Here is a 12,886-nt window from a genome sequence, read left to right as displayed (position 1 = left end):
TTCAACAGTACGTAAACCAAGCTTTAGTAAATGAGCTTCTATTTTGCAATTATTCAAGGCAATGGGTCACGTGGCAGACCGAGAGCTCCATCCAGCTCCTCCACATCTCATTTTTCACACCGCCGAGACAGTCCCTGCGACTGCACAGATTCCAGGCACCGCTCGCAGGAAATCCCGATCGGGGCAGGAAGCTAAACGTGGGATTAATGCTGCTCTAAAAAACTGAGCCCATTAGTCTCTTTAGCAAATAATTATTTTGCAGTTATTCTATTACACCAGCCTACTTTCCACAACACAGAAGCTTTAGAAAAGCTTTAGTAGTTTGATGACCTGGATTAATTTTTTTTGTTATTATTTTTACTTTCAAATAAAACACAGGGAATATTTTTACAGTTTTAGCAACAGTATTTCCATGCATCCCTGAAACTCCAAAAGCACCATTTAACTGGTAAAGTTCCTATTTACACATGAAAGCCTAAAGTAAAAGGAATATATGAAGCCCGATTACAAGCACCTTCTCACAGACATCACACAGCCCAGCTGAGCATGGCAGGACAAAACGCACTTCATTCCCAACAGGAATAACGCTCTTCGTTCTATAAAGAGGAACAACGCTCACGCACCAGCAGGCCAAGCAGTCCAACGTCCCAAACGCACGCAGGGTGGCTGCTGCATAGACAGTGACACTGGGGCAGAACAAAACTGAACTGTATGCTTGCTCTGCAAGGGAAGCACAGCCGCAGGAAACTCGTTTGCTTTGCTACACTATGTGAAGCCCAAATCCAGATCAGAAAGTCCATTTGTCAGCAGGCATGCCACTACTACCATAAAAAAAAAAAAAAAAGAAAGAAAAAAATTACCTAAAAGTCATATAAACTGAGCTCCCGTCACAAACCCAGGTATGAGAAAACCAAATTGTACTAGTCAAAAACCCAAGTATCACAGACATCTGCCAGCCCCTTGGGACAGGCAGAAATAAAGGTGATGAAACTTCCTAAAAGTACCTGAATGAAATGTTGATGTGATAAATTGTTTTCCAAGATCTAGGAGAAAATTGACAGTAAAAAGCATTAAACTTAGTCAAACACCTGCAAAAATACACATGCCATCTCAGAAAGACCGAGGAAAAGCTTCTCCATTTTACAGAATCCGAGTACCTTAATTAATTACTTTAATACACAGTTTTTTTTCTTGTATTTCTTCTCCCTGCTTCAGTCATTTTTCCTCATTACAGCTTAAACTCAGCTGTTACCAAACTACCTCCTCAGTGTCTGCTTCTCTCACACCACTGATTTCTTGTTTGTATTCTGTTTTTACCTTCTCAGGAAACCCCCAGTTGTGTTTTCTGTTGTTTCCCAGACTCCCAATGCTATTATTCTCTTTCATTGTTTGTGGTTTTTTAATAATTTTTTCCTCTTTCAACTTTTATTCCTGCTGTCTCATGTACATAGTTGAACAACATCTAAAAATCTGTAGCTGGAGGACTAAACCCATGAGAAGAGAGAAAGGCGTGAATAAAAGCCATACAAGATTACATCTGCTGCTGGAAAATTCAAAGCAGAAACAAACTCTTCCCCAGGAACCAAAGGCAACATTTCGCCGGGTCGCTATTCCTCAGTATTGCTCTTTTCATTACACTCTCAGGGTAAGAGGAGACCCAAGAAGTCTGTCATAAGTTATCATTAGATAAGTCATCATTAGAATCATTATCATAATTCTAAGTTATCATTTACAGCCAAAGCTTTAGGCCAGTTTCTGTAAGTTTTCTCTATCACCCTGGCAAATTTCGGGAAGCTTTTAGGAGCCCTTCCAACCTCTTCTCAACCCCCCTTGAATTCAGAGCTTTTTCACACAGCACGAGCCACTCCTCCAAGCTCACCTTTCTGAACGGGAGGTTATCACTGCTCAGCACCTGGAGTAAACTCTTTACAAGTCCCCACAAAATCCAAAGATAACAGCAATTCAAAAAGCGTCCTTACCCCTTCTGCATAGCTCATCCCATCGCACAGCTCCAGCACCTGTTTTGGCAGAACCGAAGCCTGTCGGTGCTTCAGCAGAACAAAGCCCATCGTCCTGCCGCTTTCACCAGCATCCTTTCAACCCGACATCAGTAACACCATCAACTAAACCCAGCCAAAGTCTCTGGCTGCCTCCATTTTGTGGACACTTGCCAAAGCTAGGGGTGACAGCAAGATCCCACAACTATCTGGAGCTAATTAAAGAAACACTGGATAATCTTATATCCTACTCTTATTTATAAAGCACTCTTGACAGTCATAAACAGTAGAACCCCCAGCTAAGTCCACCAAATACTTTCCCTCCTTATAGGCAAACATGAAGCAGGGCTGGCAAGTCATACTGCTCGTTTTCTTTTTAACATATGTAAGAACAAACACATAAAAACCTACAGCAAAGTTTATAGTTGGAGAGAATATTCTCTCTTTGCATAAATTAGGGTGGAAAGGTGAAGGGAAGGAAAGAAAAACTTTCAGGTACACGAGTCCCACTGTCAGAAAGGCAAGCATCGGGGAAAGTACGGCTTGAAAACAACAGAAGTTACGTCTTGAGTGGCGTCACCAACAGACAGCAAGCAAGCAGCTGTCCCGACTTGTGACGGCGTTACTGCTGTATTACCTGGATCCATTTTTAAGCATTGTAGAATAAGTTAGGTTGAAAGTGACTTCAGGGCTACTTTTAGAGTTAGATCCCATTGCTCAGAGGCTTATACGGCCAAGTTCTGAGTAACTGCAGGGAGAGATAACCACAACTTCGCCAAGCCCTTCCTCCATCGTTTGACCACTCCGTAAAGAATTTCCTCCTTTTACCCCATGAGAATTTCCCTTCCTGTAACTTGTGTCCGTTACCTCTCATCCTTTCTCCATACGCATCTAAGAAGGGTCTGGCTCTGGACAATCCATCCACCCCCCTTCTCCTCTTCAAGGTGAAGCCAAGCTGTCTCAGCCTCTCTGCGTACACAACATCTTTATGGCCTTGGCTGGGCCATCAAGTTTGTCAAAGTCTTTCTTGTCCTGGAGATCCCCAAACTGGATCTTGTACTCCAGACATGGTCTCACTTCCCTTGACAGGCTAGGTAGGCTCTTCGTAAGGCAACTGAGCACGCAGCCGGCCTTCGCTGCTGCGAGGGCACGCAGACCCCTCTTCAGCTCGTTACTCACCAGAACACATTTTCTGCAAAGCTGCTTTCTCACTCCTTGGCTGCCAACCCGTACTGGTGCATGGGGTTATTCTGTCCCACACGCAGGACTTCACATTTGTCTTTGCTGAATTCATGCTGTGTCTGGCACCGCTGCCTTCCAGCAAATCATTCCTCCCAGGCTAGTGTCATCCAACAACTTGCTGAGGGTTCGCTCCATCCCACCGCCCAAGTTGTTAATGAACAAAGTAAACAGCATCGGCCCTGGAAGCTACCTGTGATGGATGCAGGCATCGCACTTTCTGGAGTAGCTGTTTAGGATCTCCTGCACACAGCTGGGTAATTTTTAGTGTGGTGGCAAAGGTAATTTTTTTTATTTACAACACGATAAGCAGAAAGGGCAGAGGGGGGCGAGGGAAGAGGTCCCAACATCAGTGACTTTTTCCACCCCAAATGCTCATTCCTGCATCCTCCCCTGCTACTCCCTCAGTTGTACCAAGACTACATGTATAGTTGTGAGGTGAACTTGAGACAGGAACTAATATGTTAAAAATAAAACTGGTTTATTAAAAAAAGTTATTTTTAAACCCAGATCAGTTCCTCAATCCGGTTCACTACATGGTTGCACAGACATTTTCACCGGAACAACTGCAGGAGGGCGTGGGGGTGCAATTAAGTACCAAGGGAAAGTGGGAGCCGCTTAAACTCAGCTTTTCTTTCAAGGACACTGCCAAATTATGATCCGAGCAGAACTATTCTGGAAAAAACTTTGGTGAAATCAAAGACTTAATTTTCTGAGGTTCTTCTACCCATTTGTGTCAAGTATCTATACAGATCTGCCTGACAGTAGATTTTACCTAAAGTTTCAGGGATGATGTTTCTTGTATAGGTTTAGGAAGATTTGGTTTGATCTCCTTCTGTGCAAAAGATGTAATTAATTTTTAAACTCACAGGAAAAAAAAAAAAAGCTTTCATTTCCTAGTGTTTTTTCTTGGGAATTAAAAAAAAAAGGAGCACCCAGGCTGGTAGGAAAATGACAATCTTTTACTAGCTGCTAAAATTATCCTTGAAGCTTGTATTTCAGATACCCCCTCCTTTCTAACAGAAATCCTTCAGAAGTGTTTCACAACTTACTTGTTTTTTGTTGCTTGGTTATTTGTTAAGCAAAACCCAGCATTCTCACATACTGTAGTATTTACAGAGAAGTGATGCCATGAGCTATATTGGTTTTGATTAGCACTATTTTACAAACATAACAGTATACATGTGGATATAATAAATGTGCACAGCATTCAAAATAAGCTCCAATTTCATAACTCAGGAAACTATCAGGCAAACACAGATATTTAACCACAACATATATGATAATTAAAAACTGCCTTTATGTTAAAGACTGGAAGATATCTTAAGTGAATCCTTATGGAACCAAAACCGTGGTCTCCTTCAGGCTGCGCTTTCCCACCCCTCTTCTTCCAGGTTTGACTCCTACCCACAGCTTCTCAACTGTGATTCAAAGCAGGGTGATGTGGGACACTGTCCTGCACTGTTGGGATTTGAGTTGCTGAGAAACACCATCCCGCATAAAACTGCAAATTTCCAGTGCTGTTACTGGTTCTGGCGGGCTCGGGGGAGTCTGTGCCAACTGAAAGGCAGCATTCATCATATAGGCTTAAATATAATTTTCAAGCCTACAGCCATAGGATGTTCACCACATATGTTTTACCAACGGAAACATTCTCCTCAATACCTCTAGAATAGTATTTCTAAAATAAAACAGGCTTGTTCTACACATATGACCTTGATTGATATTTGGTACATTGATATTTCTGCAGTGGTACTCTAAAAGCACAAGTATATTTCCATCTTTGTTTTCCTCAAAACAGTAATCAGTGTACAAATATCAACTGGAAAATTCCCTCCACTCCTCCAGGTATCTGAGGAAAAAAAAAAAAAACACCACACCTCAATTTTTATCTCTTTCCTGTAATATTTGTTTTTCTAACATTGAATCAAATTCTGCAGCTATTTTTCTGTGGTTTGTGTCAGCAAAAGGAGCTCCTGGCCCCAAGCCCAGCTGCTTGTTGCTGCTCTCCCACCGCCTGTTAGTGACCTCGACTCAACTGTTTGTAGGGCTACAGAGGAAACCTGGTCAGCAAACTGATCTTCCCCAAAACAAGATACAACAAAACACCCCAATCCAAAGAAGAGAAAAATGGTTACACTGGATGAGTTAATTGTTTTTGAAACTATTCTAAAATGGAATAACAAAGTGGTCCTTTGCAGGAGCAGGAATGATCGGGCAGTGCAGAAATACCTTAAGCCACACTCTTGTTTCCCCAAAATATGCAGAGAATTGGACAGTAACTTCAAACAGACTATCACTTTAAAAATACTAAGGCTGACTGTAAGCTTAACCTCTTTTTCTAAGTCTCATAACTCAGGCAGTTAAAAGGACTGATATTATTCTCTGCTGCTCCTCCGTACAGAGCCAGTCTCTTGCCGCACATCTGCATGTGGACAGACACAAACATGAAGGGATAGAAATATAACATTCGAGTATCACATTAGATATGAACACTCGTACTCATGATGTGACAGGATGTTATAACCTTTCAAAATCCTCAGAACAAATACTTACCTTTTGAAACAAGTGCCTGTAAGAAATGTAAAAAAAAAATTTAAAAATCTGACACCAGTACAGCAAAGTTAGTTTTTGGTTTTGATTCCTAGACACTGCATCTAAAGAATGAATTCCTACTATGTTTTAATGCAAAAGCAGCACTTCAAATAGGAAAGTGAAAGTCCTGAACAGTGATGATTGCAAAGCAGGATTCAAATTTTTTAATGTTAAAATTCTAAAACCTACTTGATTTCTCACTTGTAATTTCAGTAAAGAAACAAAAAAGGGTCAAAAAATTTTTTTGGAAAAATTTGAGATCTCTGTAAAGATGAGCCTAGTGTAACCTTGGCACAAGGAACGAATAAAATAGTGAGAAGGGCACTCAAGAGAGGGGAAGCGCCTCTGATCTCTGCAGTTAAAGCAGATTAACAGAATCAGGGCTGTTACCATAGGGAGGAGGAAGAGGAGGAGGAGGAGGGCTTTGGAGCCTGGGGAAAATGGAATGCAGGGTGGGGAAAGGAAACAGACACTGAGCTTTGAGCTAAAGCTGGTTTAGGGTGGAACCATTTTAAAGCCAGGGTGTAGCCAGGGAATAAAGTGTCTAGGTTTAAAGCAATGATTTTCATTTCCAGACTTGAAAATAACCTGACCTAACCCTTTAATAACAGAAACTCAGAAGAGTTATTCCTGCAGAGATTGCATCCTAATAATTTTGTTAGTCTGTAACTGTGGTGACACAGAGAACCTGAATTATTCACTGAGCACTCTCTGCAACGTTCCTGCAAAACTCAGCAAGAGGACACAGAGGTCAGGGTGTTGAGTTTTGGTGGTTTTGTTTGCTTGGTTTTGCATTTTGCTGCAACTAGCAACTTCCTCCATGCAGTAAACTTCATGCACATGAAGAGCGTACCAAAGACGGTCTAGAAACCTGGGCAGCTCCGTAAGCCAGAGGAATGCAGAACACGGGCTAAGCTGATTTCGGCACTAAGAAAGAATTCTGGGGGTGGCATTAGAGCACAAATCTGTAACCCCTCCAGGTCTGGCTGAGAAAGAAAGCCTGGCATCGCCGACTACCACTGCTTAAGGCATCAAAATATCTCCCCAATAAAAACGTCATTAAAACTCCCTCAACCATAGCAAAGAAAACTTTGACACCTTGCACCGTAATGACAACTTTGTGAAAAGCAGGTGGAAAAATGCAGTAATTAACTTAATTTTCCAAGTGGCAGGCAATTTGTAATTTACTATTACCTACCCTCAAAAATACTCCAACACCTTTCCAACAAGCTGAAAGTTTTGATCCAAAACATCTATCCTCCTTAAAAAGTGATCTTTCCAAAATTGAGCATAGAAGAATGATCTAAAGAATGACCTAACAGTAGGAAACTATTAAAATTGGAGCCTCCGTTGTTTTAGGACATCAGATATTAATCTGACAGCTGAAATTTTAACCAGCCTAGTTTGTCATTCATTGCTGTAACGAATACTTAAAACACCTGCCTTTAAGTTTTTACATTGCAACCAGAACTCAGACCATGGCAGATGGATTGGAGACTCCATCTCTTCAAAGCAAAATCCATTTAAAGGAAGAGTGAAGGACTGTATTCTGCCCCAGTGATTCTTTCGCCTACCACGCTACGTGGATCATTTCAACACTGCACGCTTTCAATCTACCTGCTAAGACTTCCCTTAGCATCTCCTTCAATAGATTTGGTTTTGTCCCATAAAAATCTACAATTTACCAATATATCTTTATTTTAGATAAGGCGAATAGCGAGTATCAAGTATGTGATACCACGTCTCACAAAAAAATACGTCTTTCGTACACTTTTTGAGGAGCAGGGAAAGAAGTTTTGTAAAGGTCAGTGTAGACGGCTCAGTCTGCCACTAACGGGAGACAGGCAGGGCAGACCAGCATGTGGGAGCACTCGTATTTACCATGCAGCTGCATTTCAAGCTGGAGCAAGAGGTTTTTAATACTGGGCTGCAAAAGTTAAAAAGAAGAGTGAAGAATGACTGGACAGGAGAGAGTTAGTCAGGTTTATCCATCTCTAATGGGAATAGCTAGGTAGAAAAGCCTAAAAATCAATTAATTCATTGTGCCTTAACGCTCAACAGGTATTCCCAGTACAGACACGTTCCGGTTTAACCTTGCTCCCTCATCTCTTCAGTCTGTCTTGGATATCACCTTTACTACACCAAATTCAGGCTCTTTGTTCTCAGAACTTGTTCTCAGTTCTCTTTTTCTATTATCCCTCTTCCCGTTCCTTATACTCTTCTCTCCTATACTACGCTACCCCTCCTTCGCTTTCCCTATCTCTGTTCCATGTTGGCATAATCCTTCGCATCGAATAGCCTCCATCGCCGATTGCAAAGCCCCATTCTTTCTGAACTCGTTCACACTGCATTTTCTTTATGTCTTCATTAATATTAACCCTCAGTGCTAGCCTGCAGATCATCTTTTTTCTTCTCTTTTAAACACCAGCTCTTCAGGACAGGTAAATTGATTATTTATAAAGCATCATGTAAAGCCAGAAGTAGTATACAGGTTTTGCAGAACAAAAATCTTAAAGAGTTCCTTAAACACCTGAATCCTGAATACAAACACCATGCTCAATTTTCTCCTCATTACGCAAGACATCTATTCCACTACTTGGACTAATATGCTTGCCAAATATCACAACTGAAACAGCGGAATTTTCACTGTTTTTTCAAAATAATAATAATTTTTTCAAAAATCAATGAAAGATTTGAAGATTTGCATTGAAAAGGTGAAAAAGTTACAGGAAGCCTGGTAGCTTGCTGAGAAAAAGACTTTTTTTGCAAGCATAAAATCATCCTGTAGTAAGAGAATCTTACACATTCACCTACCTGCACTCAGACAGGGCCAGAGACCTCAACCTGGACAAAATTAGCTGAGTGTTCAGCTAGACAGTGCTCCTTCTTGCCTCTCTCCGAAACCTTCTGAAATGGAAGCTCACTGTATGATCCAGCTGTTAAACATCTGTGCTCGCCAACTCCTGTAATCGTAATTTGCTCTCTAGAAACCAGGACAGAGAAAGGGCTAGGAAAAGGCTTACGACACCAGCCGTCTCCAGTCTTCACAGAGAGCCAGTAACACAACTCCCTGCAGCAGGCACTGGAATCAGATTGTGTCATTGGAAAATGATGAACTTGAACGGCTCCTCACCACAAGGGAAGAAACTTGTGCAAAATTAAAGACTTTGATGGGAAAATATTAAAGGAACTTGGAACTCTGCAAAGTCAGAAGGTTATAGTGAAGTCCTGCCTCTCCTTCCCATGAAGGTCACTACTCCAGGCTTAAGTCCTGAAGCTCTTCTTACAGAATACAATGATTTCACTACACATAACCAAAGTAAAGCAAAAAGTTCCCCAACTGTAGCGTCTTTAAAAATGACTGTTCTGTTTTGAAAATAATTAGCTTCATTTCACAGTCAATTGGCACACAAAAATTCACTCGCAGCTTTAGGATGCAAACACTCAGAAGATGTGTGGGAGTATTTCCTTAGAAATAAAGTCCTGAATCGTAACTACTATGCTTGAACTAACACATTAATAAAACCATCAATAAATTCTTCAAAAGACACCCTCCAAGTGACAGAGTTTTCTGTTATATGAAGAGGCAAAACCAGCAACATTTCGCTAGCTTAACTCCTCTTCTAGTGAAGATAACTGTCCTCTTTGGCGAGAACATTTTAAATACCACCCAATCCTGTAGTCTAGGCACTCGGGACGTGTAATCCCATAAAAACTTTATCCAGCAACGTTAAAGGAACAGCAACCTAAGGAAAACGAAGATGCTCAAGACAGAAGACTACTTCTGAATTTCATAAGCATCTTTGATATTAAGACTAACAAATAGCAATATGTTTCTTTAGCAAACCTATGAAGTTCAAGAAAAAAAAGGTTAAAATAAAAGGCAGACCTGTTATTTTGGCAAATCCGTGGAGGAAATTCTTCTTGGCGCGGTTATGAAGAAAGTTATTATTTATAAAAGCCCATCCTTCAGTTTACTTTGGAGAATTGCTGTTCCAAGTTAATGTGGCTTGATGAGGAAAACATATATATGAATGTTTCATACAAGGAATGACAGACTGACATCCTGAACAACCCAAACAGGATGAGAAAGAAAAAACCTAATGTGTTTTATGCTAAACAGAGAATCCAAATTAATAAACTGAAACTAGCATGAAAAGATGGTCCTCACTGAGCTTTGTGCTTGACTGATACCACCCTGTAGAAACTGAGAGCGTAATCACATTCTCAGCCTAGCATCTTGACTCAGTTTGGATTCTTTTGCAAATCTTATTTGACCATTCTTTCTTGGAGGAAGAAGATATACTCTTCATGGCAGACATTAAGAATCTCGGCTATTTTCATGACGTTAGATTACCATTAGTAAGATTACTCCAGACACTCCTTTTTATTTTAATCCGTAGTGCGATCGAATTCAAAGACTCTCAGCAGCACTCCACCAGCATCTGGAAGCCAATCAACTGATTTGGAAATAATTTTCTTATCCTTTCAATTAAAAAAAATACGTGTCTTTTTGAGGCCCCATGGCATCATATTTAAGTCCAGGCTACTGTATTTGGGACACTTTAGTACACTCTGCCTGTATTGATAAGAACACGTTTCTCACTGAAAGAAGCACTACTAAGAAGTGTAGATGAGCTGTCAGTTGTTTCAAAAGCAAAGTTCAGTGACTGCAATGTGTTTCTTTGCGATATAACATAAATTAAGTAGTCATGTGTAACACAGGAGTACAGGAGTATTGTTAATCTGTGAAGTATATACTGCCTCAAATAATCACTGAATTAAAAGGGTGATGCAATGGTTACTTGCAAGATCCACCTTCCAAAATGCTGCTTGCATGTTGCATTGCATTGCATTTCATGCAATCCTGCTTGCCAGCAAGACCAAACGAGTATCTTGCACAATTTCAGGAGGAAGACATTAACACTGAACTTTAAAGATGGACTCGCCTAAATCAGCTTTTGCATTGCCAGAAGGTCTGTGTTAGTCCTCCGGTATAGAGGCATTTGCAAATGATACCCAGATTATCCCGCAATGAGGGCTTTCAGACTTAACAAGCAGCATCTTAGAATAACTGAATAGATCAGAAAAGCGAATGAGCCTCAAACAACAAAGAGTTCTAGGTAACTTTTTTCCTTTTAGCTACTTATGAAAGAACATTCAACACCCATTTCCTCAGCAAAGGAGCACCTTTTCATCTTAGCTATGAACAATACAGTTAGGGACACTTCTAAATAGATGAGGTAAAGAGCGAGCCCTGGACTATGAAGTCTCTTCTAAAGAATGAAGCCTGACACTACTAAATCAAAGACAACTCCAAGCTGAAATTTATACACATCCCAAATACTCATTACACCGTGCAGACACCTGCCATCATCTGTTTTCACACAAGTGAATCAATTTTTCTTCATGCACAGGAGCTATGTTTGCAACACCTCTTAGACTACTTCTGAACTCTAGCAGGAAAGTAAAGAACCCGGGGTACCAATAACCAACCTAAGCAGAACCCTGTAGCTTGGTGACCTGGGAGATGGAGCAGTTCACAAGAGGGTTGCTTCCACCTGCCGGAGATGGGAAATGCTAATGTGAGACCAAAAGACCTTACTGCCTGCAGGGACCAAGGCAGTGATGGTTTGGGGTAGCAGGGATGCTTTCACTTCACACTGAAAGAGAAACAGTCTCACCCAAGCGACCAACTCAGATTTCACCCAAACCACACATCTACACACACAAGCACGAGAGTCTTGCCGCTGACAAGATGTCCAAGTGTTAACCAAAACTGAACATGCACAGATCTCAAATCCTCTGAAATCATACCAAAAAAATCCCCCAAAAGACAAGAAAATTTGACCTAAAATGCACACAGGGCTCCTCCTGCGTGCTTCCCCCTAGCACACAGAGATGCACCCATCCCACAAGCTCAGGCCCCGCAGCGCAGAGAAACGTCCCTTTCCAGCAGGGCAGAAAGGAGAATTTCATCTCCAGATGGCCAACACGGGGAAACCACGAGCAGCTCAGTCTCCAAACATCCCCCTTGCTCAGCATGGTTACTTTTACTCTGCACGCATTGCTCCCGGAGCAGCAGCCAGAATGGTTGGCCGCTGCCAACATACGTAGCTCCTGTGCCTGTTCGGTTCTGGCATTCCTCTCATTTTCAACAGTGAGAAGTGTTGCTATTCAGTTTTTCCTTTAGCTTCACCAGCACTAGTGGAATATTGAAACTACTCCCCCAACTACCACCACACCGCTTCCCCTTTCCCATCATTAGAAACGCTTCTTATTGGAAACCACATTTAAGACAAGATTTGGAACAAATAATTTGATTGTGCCTGCTGATGCACTGTCTCAGCACTGTGCTGAGTCAACACCCGAAGCCATCTTCCTTTCATCTGCAAACAGTTGTAAAGAAAAAGGCCACTTCTATTTAATTCCTTAACAATTAGGAATTAAGTAATCTAGACATCATTCAACTTCCAGTAATACAATCTCTTATATTTTGCACTGGTTTTAGTAACGTAAAGACATTCAATCTATAACCGGTTTGCCAAGACGATCAGAGTTGCAGTTCTGTTTCTGCAGTCACTCCAACACATGTGGTTTGCTTCACATACCTGTCCAAACCCCACACACCCCAGACAGTACAAGTGATTGAGTTGTTTTTATGGGATGCTGTGAAAGTGAAATATATTTGCGTGTGAATAGCATACCAGGCAATCCACGCTGAATCTTCATTCAAAACAATCCTAAAATACACGCATTATAAAAACAGGATTCGTCATGAATTACCGTTATCTTAAGTTATATCGCATTTTTCTTCTAACTGACATTGTTTAGATTTTATCATCAGCCAATTAGAATAATTACATGCAAGCTTGCTGCAGCAGATAACTGCAGTAAAACATAATAAATCTAAAGACATTTGTAGAAAGTTACCCATTCAATGAAAGCCACATTTAAACTTCAGTATGTAAGCAACTTAAACATCCTTTTTCAGCCCATAAAGACTCTTCAGACTTTCAGTACTATTTATATTGCTTTTTTCATCTGAATTTGGC

The 12,886-nt window shown here is 41.0% G+C and overlaps 1 protein-coding gene across 6 annotated transcripts in view; it reads right to left on the bottom strand.

Annotated features, from left to right (window-relative positions):
• The window catches only part of ZBTB46 (zinc finger and BTB domain containing 46), a 56,554-nt gene that overhangs the window by 24,758 nt on the left and 18,910 nt on the right, over nucleotides 1-12,886 (bottom strand). The gene's annotated exons all lie outside the window — the stretch shown is intronic.

The sequence above is a fragment of the Mycteria americana genome, chromosome 14 (assembly GCF_035582795.1).
Source record: "Mycteria americana isolate JAX WOST 10 ecotype Jacksonville Zoo and Gardens chromosome 14, USCA_MyAme_1.0, whole genome shotgun sequence".
Classification (NCBI taxonomy): Eukaryota; Metazoa; Chordata; class Aves; order Ciconiiformes; family Ciconiidae; genus Mycteria; species Mycteria americana.
The sequence above is the reverse complement of the archived record's forward strand: the minus strand, read 5'-3'. Positions and strand labels throughout refer to the sequence as shown.